Source organism: Triturus cristatus, chromosome 12 (genome assembly GCF_964204655.1).
Source record: "Triturus cristatus chromosome 12, aTriCri1.1, whole genome shotgun sequence".
In the NCBI taxonomy this organism is placed as follows: domain Eukaryota; kingdom Metazoa; phylum Chordata; class Amphibia; order Caudata; family Salamandridae; genus Triturus; species Triturus cristatus.
The window spans coordinates 307,887,668-307,902,807 of NC_140595.1; the positions used below are offsets into that span (position 1 = coordinate 307,887,668).

The 15,140-nt window shown below is 51.3% G+C and overlaps 1 protein-coding gene across 1 annotated transcript in view; it reads left to right on the forward strand.

The window, feature by feature from the left end:
• Positions 1–7,856: 7,856 nt before the first annotated feature.
• The window catches only part of CPNE2 (copine 2), an 816,058-nt gene continuing 808,774 nt past the window's right edge, over positions 7,857–15,140 (forward strand). The window contains exon 1 of the mRNA XM_085639480.1: positions 7,857–8,159. The gene's annotated coding sequence lies outside the window, so the exon portion shown is untranslated. The remainder of the gene's footprint in view (positions 8,160–15,140) is intronic.

Consider the following 15,140-nt stretch of genomic DNA (forward strand, 5'->3'; position numbering starts at 1 on the left):
CAAATCCTGCAAGTCCGAACTGGAAATCTGCAACAGGTCATCCTCCTACAGGTCCTGCTAATTTTCTGTTTGGAAATAGATTTGGCTGCCACCAGGTCCGACTCCTCATCTCCCATGACACTAAACAGGAACCTACAGACAAAGAGGAAGGGTCCGGCAACTCCCAAAAATAACGTCTACAAGCAACCAAGTCTCAAAACCCATGAGACTTGAATTGCCAAAAGACAGCCATGCCGAATCCCCCACAGCCACATACAAACAAGACATGGCCGCAGGAGCCAGTTGCTGCTGGAAGCCCTCAGCACCGGAACGGCCTGCCCACCGACAGCAGAGAAAGCTCCCCGCCCCAGCCAAGCACATTTGCGGGCAGCGTGTCGGGAGCAGAGCAGGGACGCGACTCACCGGGACACTGGTAAGGCCAGCCTGGCATAGCAGTCATAAAAATGCAAAATAAAGCAACAAACACTCTCTGTGTCATAGCTCCACTACGGAGGAACAAAACCTAGCGCTCAGACAGCTCGTCCGTCAGTCAGGGAAAAAAAAGAGGCATGGCAATGGGTGGGAGAGGTTTATGTAGTGAACACGAAAGAAATACTAGTGTTGAGAATAGCCTCTCAGGAGGCAGGATTGCCTCACTTGTGTAAACCTGGGACAAGGAGGACATATGAGGGGTAATGTCTAGCCTGTACCAGGTGTGGTGCTGGATATATTGCTGTTACGCGGCTACAGGGCCTGCGGTGTCGTACAGGCAGGGGAAATGAACACACTGCACGCTTAGCATCGTGCCGGAAGTAAATCCCGAGCGGGCTCTCCCCATTTATTAATCCCGGCAGGCCACGCCTGGCCTGCAGATGACGTGTGTGTGTGAGTGTTTCCGGCGCGGAGCCAGAAACACAAGAGCGCTGACCGCTACATCCCTTCTCAACTCAGTCTTCTTGAACAATGAGCTTAAAACACTTTTTGAGAACAAACGTCCTGACTCTGTATTTCTGAACAATCAACTTACAACAGTTTCTAGAGCAATCGAATATAGTTCGGGATACTTGTGTGTAGTCTTATGGCACCAGCCTCTTTACTGTCAGCACACAAAGTCTCGGAGCCGTTGGCTCGGGCATGGATTGGGTAGCAGACTGTACCTCTGGAAAGGACCTCCTTGGTGTGTATCCTCAGGTAGAGCTTTGGCTGGAGACAGGTGAGGGAGCAGCAGGGTGGTGGTGTCGGGCTCCCCTGGGCTGTCCTCACTCGCTGGTTCTCTATCTGTGGCCTCCTGGGCTGAGGCTGTCGGGATGTCTGTTTGGCCACCAGCTGACTCACTCGAGGTGTCCGTGGGAACTTCTTTGAACCAGGAGATATTTCTAGAGACTTCTTCACTTCCCTTCCTGGCCGTTACCATGGTCTCGTTGTTAGCAACTACTGTCCATGTGCAGGGCTCATAGGTCATCCTGAATTTTCCCCCTGGCCGGCGATCTCTGAGGATAACAGTTGCGCCTGGCCGGAGAGTCCGTGGTACTGTGCAGCGTCGAATACTATCTTGTATGTTTCGTCGTTCTCGCCGGTCTTGTACTTCTTGCACTTCCAGCGGGGAAGGTGTCCACCCTGCGCAGGTGGGGATGAGGTCTCTCCTTGTGTCTTGTAGCATTAGTGACCAGGGGCTTCGCTGCGTGGTGCAGTGTGGGGTACTCCTGTACTCTCTTAGAAACTCGTGGAGCCGCTTCTCCGGGTCGGCCTGCTCTAGTACAGCTATGCAGAACATCTTGTTCAGAATTCGCATAAATCTCTCGACATCACCATTTGCCTGTGGCCATTGGGGTGTGACACGCCGGTGGTGTATTCCTCGCTGTTTCTGAAAAGCAGCGAACTCCGACCCTTGAAATGGTGGTCCATTGTTGCTTCGGATTTCGTGAGGAAAACCGAACATGGCGAATACTTTCTCCAGGACGGGGCTCACGTGTGTGAACATGGTTGACGTCACTGGTTCCACAACTGGGTGCTTCGAGAATGCATCGACGATCACCAAGGTATGCTTCCCTCCGGGGAAGCTCCTTAAGTCAACGCTCACCTTGGACCACGGGGTCGTGCATGCCTCTTTGGTGATTACAGGGGTTGGTCTTTCCGGGGTACTGGTCAGTTGACAGGATGAGCAGCGACGGAATAGATCTTCCCCCATTTGTTCTAGTTCCAGGAACCAAACTTTTTCCCTCATTCGTGCCTTCATTTTCATCACTCCTTGGTGGCCTCCGTGAGCTAATTGGGTGGCACGGTGCTTCAACGTTTGAGGTATGACCAAACATGATCCCCTTAGCAGTATTCCGTCACTGGTGGCGCTGAGCTCATTCCTTATACGCCATTTTTTTGTCAGGCCGTCTCTGTCTTCTGTGCTCCAGGTGTTTACGTGTCGCAGGTAGCCTGCCCATGATCCTTCTTGGACAGCTTGGAGGGTCCTGGTGTACACTGCATGGGCGGTGGCAGCTTCTTTGATATCCTCGAGGGTCATGGCCCGCTGCTGCGGATATCATGTGAACATACTGTTCAACGTCATCTTCATCTTCCTGTCTCTCCTGTGGTACCGGGTGCCGAGACAGGAAATCCGCAGGATTCTTTGCACCAGGCTGGTACACCAGCTCCAGCTCGTAGGACTGTAGCTGCACGGCCCATTGTTCGATTCGGGGGGTGGGTGAGGAGCAGTTCCTTTGAAGAGAGGCACGAGGTGCTGATGGTCGGTGACCACCATGAAGGGTTGTCCGGTTAGGTATAGATAGAAATGGTTGCAGGCCCACTTTATAGCAAGTGCTTCCCGCTCGATTAGGGCGTATCTTGTTTCCGTGGGGGTGAGTGATTTGCTGGCGAATGATAGTGTTGCCCATCTACCTGGTTCTTGTGCCAGTACTGCTCCTAGCCCTACTGGGCTGGCGTCGACAAGCAGCTCGGTTCGCTTAGTTGGGTCAAAGTACGCGAGCGTGGCTTTTTCTAAGAGTGCGTCCTTTATCCCTTGGAAAGCTTCTTCCTCTCTCTCTCCCCGCTGCCACTTGGCGTCTGTTCTGGTTAGGGTTCTGAGCGGTTCAGCACGGGTTGCAAGTCCTGGGATGAATCTCCTGCAGTATATCGTCATCCCCAGGAAGCTTCTTACTTCTGTGGATGCCGTTGGGGCGGGGGCGTTCTTGATGGCATGCGACTTTCTGGGATCGACTTGGATGCCGTCTTGATTAAACACGTACCCAAAGAATTCGAGGGATGGCTGGTAGAACTGGCACTTATCTTTGTTGAGTGATGCTCCATGCTCACTCAGGCGTTTCAGTGTGCTTCTGAGGTGTTTGTGGTGGTCGGTTGCAGTCGCTGAGTGGATTAGTATGTCGTCGCTGACATTTAGCACCACCGGTAGGCCTGACAACAGTTCAACAGTTGTTTTATTGCGCTCTGGAATACCTCTACTGCCTAGGATATTCCAAAGTTCAGACGTTTGTACCTTCTTCGTCCCAGGTGGGTGCTAAATGTCATGACGTAGCGACTTCGGATAACTGTAGTTGATGGTATCCTGCGTTTAAGTCGATTTTAGAGAACCACTTCGACCCGTTGACGTCTGCGATGATGTCGTCCATCGCTGGCGTGATGTGCCGCTCCCTTTTGATGGCTTTGTTTGGCAGTCGCATGTCAATGAAGAGCCGTATTGCCTCAGGCTGCTTTTGTTTCTCTGCGATGACCATCGGTGACACCCAGGGCATTGGACCAGAAACTTTTTCAATTACGCCTTGCTTTTCCAACGTTTCCAATTCCTTCTCCACCCGCAGTCTCAGGTGAAATGGCACTATTCTGTGGTGTAGGGCAACTGGAGTGACTGTCTTGTCAATGTGAAGTCTGATGGGGTCACACTTGATGGAGCCGAGACCTCGGAAGAGTTCTGGAAACTGGTCGAGCAGCTCTTCTACTTGGTGGGTCTAGACACGCCTGGTGAAAGAGACTAGACCCAGATCTTCGGCTGTGTGGCTGCTCAGCAGCATGTCCGCTTCTCTGTCAATTACATGGATGGTCCCAGTGACTTCTTGGTCATCGGCTTTGATGGGGACCGATATCTTTCCCTTTAATGGCAAAGGGGTATCAGCTCCGTATGAGTATATCCTGGTCCGTGATGGGGTGACAGCTGGGCAGGGTCGCAGACGCCTGTATTGTTGGAGGCCCATTACATTTACTGACGCTCCCGTGTCGATGACCGCTTTAACTTCAGTGCCTGCAATCTGGACGGTGCAGGTAGGTTGTGGACATCGACGTTGTTTAAGTTCTTTCGCAAAAGATACGAGGTATACTTCCCCTTTCGTCCTCCTCTGGAGACGAGTCGACTGGACCTTGGTATTTGGGACCGGTTCGTGGTGTCGTGGCTGTGGCTAGGGACAGTTGTCGTACTGCCTGTGATGGTGGTTTTTGGCTTCTAGTGTCGCGGCCTCCGGACCGCCGTCGACACACGGTGGCATAGGGATTCGGGATCCCACTGTTGGTGCAAATCTTTCCTTGCGCCGGAAATCTTTGGCGGCATGTGGTTCATAACTGCAGTAACCTCACCGCGACCTGGGTGCATCAGGTTTTGCCCTTTGGTTGTGTCGGTGCGCGGTCTTGTTCTGAGCGCATCTGCCCGCTCTGTCTTGATCGTGTCACTATGTCCTTGAGGCTTGGAGAGAGCTTGGTCCATTTCATTGGCCCTGCCTGCAGACAGGTCGTGGGAACTCGCTGGTATGAAGATGTCCTCCAGCGCGATTTTCGGTTGGCGGAGAATGAGTCTGTGTAGTGTCTTGTCCCTGCACCCTGGAATGAGCTGCGCCCGGATTTCCTTCGGTTGATCGTCTTCAGTGCACGTGCTTGCGAGCTCGCATAAGCGTGCATAAAAGGTGTCCATTGACTCCCCTTCTCTTTGGCGGGCCTGGCAAAGTTTGAAACGTTGAGTTGGGGGTCGAAATGAGCGTCCAAAGCGCCGACTGCCGCGCCATAGTCTGTTGTTGCCCCAGTGTTCGGTAGGTGCTTGAAAAGTTTAAAAATCTCATCACCTGCGTAATGGAGGAGGAGGAGGGACCGTTTCACTGCCTCATCGGTTTCTCTGGTGGCAATGAAGTAATTGTTAAGCGTTCAATCCATATTTTCCATCCGGGGGACGCAGTGGCAGGGTCCTCCAATTCACTGAACGGTGGCAGCACCCCTGAGGCTGCATGTTGGAACGGGACATAACTGGGGTGGGTGCTGGAGCATCATCCCCCATGGCGTTCCCAGGCAGGTAGGGCACAGTACCCAAAGCTGGAGGCGTAGCTGGCAGGGGTAGAGGGGTGTGGGTGGCCTTAGGCTGTTGCTGGCGGGCACCTGGCATGCAGAAAGCAAGTAGAAATAGGAGGTCTGACGGCAGTGTGGAGCACAGGACTTTGCCCCTCCCCCGTGGTGATGTGGCACGTGTTGGGCCCTCGGAGTAGAGGCAAGTTACAGTTGCAGGTGAGGAGGCAGCTACGTGTGGTCACATCAGGGCCGGTGATGTCAGCGAGATAGCGCAGGAGCAATGTAGACGGCGGGTGGGGTGGCAGTAGCGTGGGTCACACACACCTGTGTGATGATGCGGGGCACAAACGCTGGTCTTTGCACTGTGCGCGAAGTCACCATGCTGCAGCGCGTACTCACTTGCAGTCAGATAGCGAGCGCGGCTCTCAGCGCCGTGTGGAGCCGCGGGACACAGTGTGGCCGTGTTGGGCGAAGCAGTAATGAGGGCGAGGATCGCGGCCCCCACCCTCGTCGCCAGTGTGGTGCTAGATATATTGCCGTTACGCGCAGTGCTTTAAATGGGAAAAATAAGTGCAGGTAATCATTAGAATAGAGGCGTGGCAAGTGGGCGGGTGAAGAGCAATATATGATCGTGCCTAATGACTTCTGTAGCAGTTGCAGCACATGTCAAAACACACGAGAAATGCGTTCATGGCACTAGAACTTAACCCATTACACATAATTACATGCTCCTCCGAAGCAGAGCGGAATCTGCCCTGGAGGAGAAACCTAACCTGCGTGGATCAAGGTACCTGTACTCTCCCTGGCTACAGAGAAGTGCTGGTACTGAGTGCAGAAAAAATCGGAAGTGCCGGTACTCCGTACCGGTGAGTACCGGCCCATTTAAAGCACTGGTTATGCGGCTACAGGGCCTGCGGTGTCGCACAGGCAGGGGAAATAAACACACTGCACGCTTAGCATCGGTGCCGGAAGTAACCCCCGAGTGGACTCTCCCCATTTATTAATCCCCGCAGGCCACGTCTGGCCTGTGGATGACGTGAGTGTGTGTGAGTGAGTGTTTCTGGCGCGGAGCCAGAAACACAAGAGCGCTGACCGCTACACCAGGAATTGGTGTGGCGCAGCAGCCAGGGCAGCTGACTCCGGATCCGGAGGCTCACAGTTCAATCCCTAGCGCTGGTGGCACATCAGCCCAGCACCATGTGACTCTGGGCAATAGCTCGCTTAATCTTCCTGAGGGCCCCCAGCGCCTTGACACCAGACATGTCACGATCAGTCACGCTTACAGAATGACTTTTTGGCTGGATGGGTAACTTGCTATGTTCTAGACAGTCACTCTTAACGAGTAATGCCAAGGCTGCCTGGGGGGCCACGAAGGGGACCCTCCAACAGGACGGCCACCTTAGTGCCACAGGAAGGCACACTAGTCGGCACACTAGTGCCCCAGGTCTAGGGACCAGGGGGTCAGTCGGCCACATCACTTACGGCCGTGGTGGGGGAGGTCAAGGGTACAAATACCTTCCCCCGCCCACAGTGTAGCCTCTTGTCTGCTGCCCGTCTCGCTGTTTCCCGCCCTACCGCTTACCCTGTAGACGGCCAGAGGGTGGTAAAGGGAGGGGAAGAATCTAACTTATTGTTTTGTGTTGCAGGAGGAGTTGCAGGGCGAGCCAGAGTCTGCAAGGTACAGAAGGGTACTACATGCAGCAGCACATTAAGGGTGCTAAGCCAAGGATACCCAGGGATGTCTTAGCGGGTCCCCTGGAAGTACGACGGCGCCCCGTTAGTCCTACAGACGGTTGTGGGCTGGAGCACCCAGGGGCAGCCTGGAACGCTCCGCCCCCCCTTCTGTGGGGCGTGAGTAAGGACGTGGACTGGCGGTCCACTGATGGGAGGGGTGTCCCCTCCCAAAATTGGTACCACCGATTGGCGACGGTCATGGTGTAATTTGGCTCATCAGGCGGGCAGGCGGCATAGGGGCTGGCCTGCCCTCGGATCGCCCGTGAGATAACCCACCATGTTGGCATATTTGTTATGCAAATAAACCTGCAGCAATTTTCTCCACTAACAAGGTGTTGTGTGGTTTATTTATGTACGTTTCTGTATGAGAAATGAGGTTGCCGATATTGGCACTATGAATGTTGGCTGGTTTTGTAGGCCAGGCATGTCACAGTCCTTCCCAATGCGCTTGGCGTGTTGTTCACAGAGCCCCTCTGACAGGTGATCATTACCTGTATGTCACATGTCAGGATCAGCCACGCTCCGAGATATCCGCGTGCTTGTGTCGTCAGTAACACTGCCAGAGGCATGTTCGCTGGCTGCTCCAATGTGCTCGGTATGTCTTGGTCACAGACTTGGAGGATTGCTGGTCCAATGACCTTTGCATGCTAGGGCCATGCCGGCGCCGACGGCTCAAAGACACCGGGCTCCACATCTGCCCCGCCGTGAGGCACCCAAAGGCGAACTCGGCACACCGCTTGCGCCCCTGACGTTTGGCTGAACCGTTTCATACCGAACCGCTCTCCGCCCGTCCCAGCAGCTCCGCGAGACGCGGCCCCCGTTTCCACTCCCATCCGGACGGGGGAGGAGGAGCCGAGCCCCGTCCTGCCCCCGGAGCCTGGCACACTGTGCATCTGAGGAAGCGGAGGCGCAGCACAGCCTGGGAGCCGCGCCCGCTCCCCGCACTGCCTGGGGCATGAGCCGGAGGTGCGAGGACTGAAGACACCCTGCAGGAGGAAGCACCGGCAGGAAGGAGCACAAGGCGCCCTGCGCCGCGCAAAGCCCGCGCATCACTGACAGCTCAGCGGACTCCCGGCAGGCTGAGTACAGCGGACTCCCGCGCAGGCTGTGAGTACGGACAGCTCTCGGGGCAGGAGGAAGGAGCGCAGAGGGCAATACAAGGCACACCCAATCAAGAGGTAGGACTCGGAGAGGAGGCGCGTAGTCACTTTGCTGTTTACAAAGTGCCCCGTGGGTTTGAGGTTCCTGCACCCTCCCAATCAGTTGAAAACACATTGAATGTTAGCTGTCAGCGTTCCAACTTAGCGAAAGCGCATGTTTATTTTTATTGACGAGGATACCGGGGCACGTAGTGTCACTTCCACCCTGACATCCAGGGAGGAGGAGTGACAATCCCGCATCTGACACGGCGCAGTCACTCATGAGGACGTACGGAATCTCTGTACCCGCATGGTGGGTGAAGGAGATGCCATGTGCTTGGCAGTACAGAGTTTGAGAGGAGCAGTGTCGATATTTTCACCAGCTGTCGTCTTCGGCTGTGTTTGAACCCGCAGCAGCCAGCGACACGCACCGGGTCTTGTTTACATGCCATGTGTCCAGGGGGCGTGGGCGGGACGGAACCGGTAGACAGTGGGCTGGGAGTCGCGCAGTGTGTAGCGCTGTCATGGTTGCCGTAGAGAGTTTGTCTTTGGTGTGTAGCTCCTCCGAGACACGACGCAGCTCGTTGTTAATGGCGAACAAGGGCTGAAGTTAGTTGCTTGGTAATAGCAAGAAATGTCTTACTTGGTCTATTTCCTGTACTCGCATATTTGTCCTCTATACAAGAAACAGCCCAGAAAATATAGGATTACTTGTTTTTCACCAATGTGGCACCTTAAAATATTATTTATTTGAAAGTTTATATGCTCTGCCACTGCAACGGGGATGGTGTTCCGTTATTTGCGCTAATTTAAAGCGGCCAACTGCGTGAAGCTGTGAGCAAGTAACTGTTGCCTTGAAATGTATCAGCCAGGTTGGATGGTGGGAGCGGGAGGGGTTACGATGTTTGCAATGAAGTCAACTTCCCCCATGACACAAGTGAAGTTTAGCCAGTCGGATGTTTTTATTAATCCTACGACGTTAAGCATGCTGGGACTTGCAGTTTCATGCCCCAGCAGCTGCTTGATTGCCTATTTAACCCATCGGGCATTTCCCCGGGGGCTGGAGTCATTCGAAACAGTTTTAGGAACTAAGGCTCAAACCTGCTGCTGTGCGTTAATAAAAATCACTCTCCACCTCCTCGGGGTTTATTGCAACAGGCACCGTAGAGACATTGGTGAGGGGCGGTTTGTTGGGGTAGAGAGGGAGAAAAATACAAATAAAAGCAGCCGGGCTTGCTTGAACATTTTTGACAGGGCTGCTTCTGATTCCCAGCCCTGCCCTGGTTCCCAATTATTGGTCCGAGGGCCTACCTTTCCCAGAATACTTAGCGCAGTTGGCTGAAACATCAGGACTGGAAGCCACCCTCGTGACATGGCGCCAGTTGACACATCTGGACGGGGTACGCGTGTGCTGATTCCACGCACATTTGGAACTGTGAAAGGAAAACACACGGACCGCGCCTAATGTATACTCGGCACTGTTGACATGCGAGGGATCAGCTGTCCTCCGAGTCCCCAGTCACGCCCCTCCCTCCGCCCTGCCTCAGGAGGCTGCCACTTTCCTGTTCGTGCGGCAGGGTCGGGTCGCGCCCGCTCTCCGCGCCTCTTATATCCCCTGCAGTCCACGGTGACCCCGCACGTATGTTCCACACCTAAGCCCCCTTGAATAGCCTTGGGGGCGGCGACAGTGAGCAAAAAAAAAACCAAGCAGGCGGGAATTGAGGGATTGAGTTTTGGGTTTGCCACCTGTCATGGCCCCAACATTTTGGAAACCTGGCCCCCATTCGTGTCATGCTATTTCCTCCCACTCACCTCAGTGGCTTGTAAACGTTCTTCGTGAGATGCGCGTCGTTTTCCTCAAAATATCTCTAATTATCGTCCATGGAAAATTGGCTGCGCAACTGGGAAGGGAGTAACTGAGACATTTTATCACAAATGTTTGTGCTCGGAGGCCTGGGTTTTTTTTTTTAATCCTTTAAATCCCGATTTGTGGAGCGCTCTGACACCTTCGGGTAAAGTCCGCGCTATATAAAAACGCATTAAATAAAATAAAAAATAAATAAAAATCCGTGTTCGCGAGATGAATGCTTGTCTTTGATTGTGTGAAATCCTCCTTAGTGTATTTCTGTTCTTTTTGAGGCTGGTCAGTCATATATCTCAAAACCACAATATGAATCTGATTTCCCTACACCTTACGCTTTAATAAGAGTGAATATGTTATTTACACCCCACCACCCAGAATGCAAATTTTTGTTTCTTTATAAGTCATCGAAACCCTGTAACTTAAATCGATAAAAGCGAAGTCTCGTATTACGTGAACACACTTACTAAATAATTCAAACATCGATCACAGGATGGCTTGCAAGCATTTAGTAAAACTTTACAGAGAGCACGTCATTCCTTCACAATAATTTAAGGAATAAAAAAACCTAACCTGTAAGGCAGTGATTTCCAAGCCACATTTGAATAAATAATGCTTTGAATCTTAACTACACTTCTTGCAGCATTCAACAGCCCCTGGTGATGCCAGCCCGAGGCCTGGGCAGGCAGGGCGGGACTGTATATTTATTCATTCTCCCCCAGACAAGTGCGCTCACCTCTCCCACAATCCCGGGTCTTGTGTGGAGGGTGGGAGTGCCGGCCGCTGCTCGAGGCCTTGGCAGTCCCAGCCCCACCTCACCCTCGGCCCAGGTCGTGTACTGAAAGGCTGCATTGTGCCGCAGCTCTAACACGTGCTTCCAGTCAATAGACCGTCAGTCGCGGGTCCATGTGGCATGTTGTGTTCAGGGCTCCTGGTGCATGCTGTCAGTGGCGGGCTCTCTGCAGCCGTCCCCGCTGCTGTGTGTGTTCAGTGGGGATAATATCTTTCTACCAATAGAAAGTCATGTCTCTCCAATTCTCCCTCCCTCTAGCCATGCTAGCTCAGGACCATAGCTATACACAATATATCAGATTGGACAACCGAGTGTAGTAACCAGCTAAGCTGACTATATAATAAGATATATACAGGGCACAAGTCCTAAAAAAAGAAGTGGGGGGACGCTGTCACCGGAAGTGACGAGAAGTGGGGGGACGCTGTCACCGGAAGTGACGCCACAACAGGAATCTCATGGGTATTCATATGCCTTTAGATGAAAGGTGGTCTGCACCCTACCTCGCGGAGGCTGCGTTTAATCCCCCCGCAGTGGGAGTGTCTCTCAGATGTCAGGCCCAATACTTCTTCGTGTAGCTGCTCGTTCGAGCTCTGCAGTATGTCAGGAGATCTTGCCGTTTGTGGAACGGCTTCCTTGGTGACAGTTTGCTTTCGCGACTGGCGAAAACAAATCGTCCGGCATTACATTGTTGGTCATGTTTGTGCTGTTCTTGGCAACGGGCCCGCAATGATGCCAAAGAGTGAAGTCCAGCTTTTGGGCAGGGGGGACGGCATCCACCCGTTAAAACCTGGTAAAATAAGTGGGGGGATGCCGTCCACCCGCGTGGTACCCCGACTCGAGCCCTGGATATATATTGTGTTTGCTTTGTTCGCCCTAAGTTGGCAGGGTATGCCCAGACGCTGGCCCCTTGCTCACTTTGCCACTGGATTCAAGCTAGCCTGGCTGATGAGGGGTGTTACCTTGAAACCGGTCCCAGGATGCTTGTTTCCGGTCCAGGGAAGACCTGGCTTGGCAGTTTGGGCTGGACTGTTCAAATGAGGCACAGGGTCAAGACTGATTTGCATATAGCTGGGTCTGAACTGGGGTGGCGAAGTGAGCTTGAGAACGATGATGGATTTAACCCAGATCTTTGACTGGGGGGTGAGTGTCTGAAAAGTTTCAGTGCTCCGTCCATCATCTCCTTGTGTTTGCTATATAATAAGATATACCATAAAAGGATCTGCAGGGCAGTTCAAAGGTCCCTGTGTACTGAAAACCATAAAATTGCACGTCCGTCTCTCACACTTCATTGTCCAACACACTGCTCCATGCTGTGTCCATAACACAATATCTACACTTCGGTGGTCATCACGCACAACACGGAAACCTAGTCCACATAGGATCAAAACAAAGACAGCATCCGTCCAACCACATATCCTACATGGTGTTTATGTTACACATGCATGCCAGCGCTTTAGTGCCCCACATAGGGGTAGTAAGCGCTAAATGAATGCTGCAGTACAATACCAAAAAAGAATCATTTCCTTTTTTTCTTTTTTTTAATCAGGTTAAATGATGCTTTTGTCCATATATAGTGTCCATATTTTTGTCATGGCCTCTCCTGTTAACATCAGAGTGCCACATTCATGGTGGTGTTATCAGTGCTTGAAATGGAAAAATAAAAGTGCAGGTACTCTGTACCAGAGTACCTGCTTGTTTCTGAGAAGTGCCATTACTCTCCAAGTAAAAGTATTACATTTCTATCGAGACATGCTGGTACTCTCCCTCTCAAAATAAAGTGCCGATACTCTGTACCGGAGAGTACTGGCCCATTTAAAGCACTGTGTATTATAAGAGGTCCATGTATAGCCAAACTTCAGTTGTTACAGATTCACTAAACGAGATCAGAAGCGTGGTCTGTTGTGGGTGTTGTTTTAATGAACAAAGGTATCATCTTGTGTACTAGCCTTAAACCCAACTTTTGGCACAAAAGTAAAGTGTTGTAGGAAATAAGTGCTATGACCAGGATTACACAGTTTGGTCAAGTGAGGAGTCTGTGACCTGAACTAACATTGGCAGGTCTTGAAATCTACAATATCCCCAGCTAATCTGTGTCCTTGTAAACCTGCAGGGGAAGATCCAGGCATTTGGACATCAGAAAATGAGGGGCCTTACGACTACCGAAATACTAAGGCCAGTTGCACTAACGTGTGTGTCTTTGGTAGACAAGCCAAAGTGCCATATTTAGACCTAGATGTGACAGACACTGGCAGCCCCACAACTGTCAATTTCCTTTTAAAGGAAGAGAGTGTTACAGAGTCAGCCTAACCAGATGAAACACCAAGTCCTGGGTTCGCTACAGCAGTTAGTGACATGCGCAGTGCTGGGTTTATGTAGTCTCACCTGGGCTGCTGTGGACCCTGCACTGGAGCGCTGTCGCAGCAGGCAAGTAAAGAAACGGACACAGCGCTTGAGGTTCTAGAGTAGGAAGGAAGGAGTGGATTTAGGTGTTGTTTCAACTTAGAAAGATTGACAATGTTCTTTGACGCCACGGCGACAAACACTTCGAACTAACTTACCATATGCTTACCGACAGACTATTGGAGAACTTCCCATAACATGTTTAATGACTGTTTTTATCAACTTCCTCAAGCTTAACCATCTTATTGAGTAGTACTTTGCCAACCAAGAATACTATACTTTACAATTTCTACATTCCCACTCATTATTTTTTCGCCACATGCCTTACTGGCATACAGTAGAGTTGAAAAAGTTAAACTGATGAAACACGTGTCCACTGTTTTAATACACCCATGGCTTTCTTCGGTACCTCATGGCGGTACTTTGATACTGCTGGTCTTCTATTAACCCCTTCAGCACGGCGCGGATTACCGCACTGTGCTGAACGGTTCGTGCGCGGGCGGGGCCGTGACGGAGCGGTTCCGTCATCCGCACAGCGCGACCGATACGCATGACGGAACCGCTCCGTCACACGCATCGAAGGGGTTAAAAGGAACCAAATATATACGGTTTAGTTGATACTCTTGTGAATAGAATACTATTGTACTACAACCTATGTGAATACCACGTAGGACAAAGCTTTCTACTACTGCAATAAATAGGACCTCTGGGTCTACCATATAATCTTTGACTCCTCAACTGTTTACTCTTCATTTCTATTGATTATTGATACTTCTTTGGTGTGCTTCAGACAGTCTTTCAGTATTCTGGGTTAAGTAATCCGCTTCACTCAGGTTGCACCCTTCTGATAGCCTAGAGCTGTTTGACGAAGCACCTACCTACTTCTCTATCTGTATTACTAAATGGTTCTATTCACTTAATTAGGACCACATTTTTTTAGGGGTGTTCAATTAATCATATCCACTGCTAACATTGTAAAGTTGATATATTGTGTGGAAACCTGTACTCCCTGTAAGAGCTAGACACTGACAGTCCTTACTTAATATATTTGTGTTGTTTAAACGTGCCTCATATACGGGTGTAGGAAAGTGGAGTATTATTCAGTGATGCTGGTTAGGTTCCACTATGTAATACTCTCAAAACAGGCCCTTTGATTTACCACTAATACATCCCTAGCTCAGTCCTGGTTGTGTGACACAGAGTCGTCAGGCTTTACTAGAGTAAGATGTGTTAAGGATTTCATAGTACCAACATGGGCGATACGTAACTGACACAACTCGAAAGAAATCCGACACCAATTTATAAAAATGAAGCAGATTTTTATATAAATTTAGACACCAAAAGAAAGAAAATCAGATCAGTATAATTGGAGATATAGATTTTAGAATGAAAAATAAATCTGTGTAGATCAATACTGCAGAACTTTAGCTTTGCGGACAATGGTAAAAAGAACGAGTGACAATCTGTCACTTGCAGGTCGAGTTGCATGGAACCCACTGGGGGGGAGGGGGGTATAAGGTGATGTGGGTCCCAGGACTAGGCCACAACAGTTGGTTGAATTTTATCTGGCTCGTAGGGCCCAGGTGCAGAGTTGCTCTGGCTGTCCCTGGTGTTAAAGCGGGAACCACGGGGTGCTGGCTTTACTGCTTAGATGGTACTGGTGAGGTAATGGATTCAAAAAGTCGACAACGGGGCACTGAGGTGGTCAGTTGAAGGTGCTGTGAAGTTCCCTCGTGGTGCAGCTCAAATGAAGGATGTAATGTTGCCGGACCGGCCATCAACAAGCCTTGGCAGTGATGAGATCAGCGACACATTGTTTAGATGTCCAGAGGTGGGGGGCGGGGGGGAAGTAGCCACTTGAAACTTGCTACAGGCTAGGACTACATTTCCCACTGGACCACCTACTTTTGGGCAATTCCTCTGAGGGCCCGATGGCCAGCGATTTTAGGTCTCGCCTGAGCCAGCG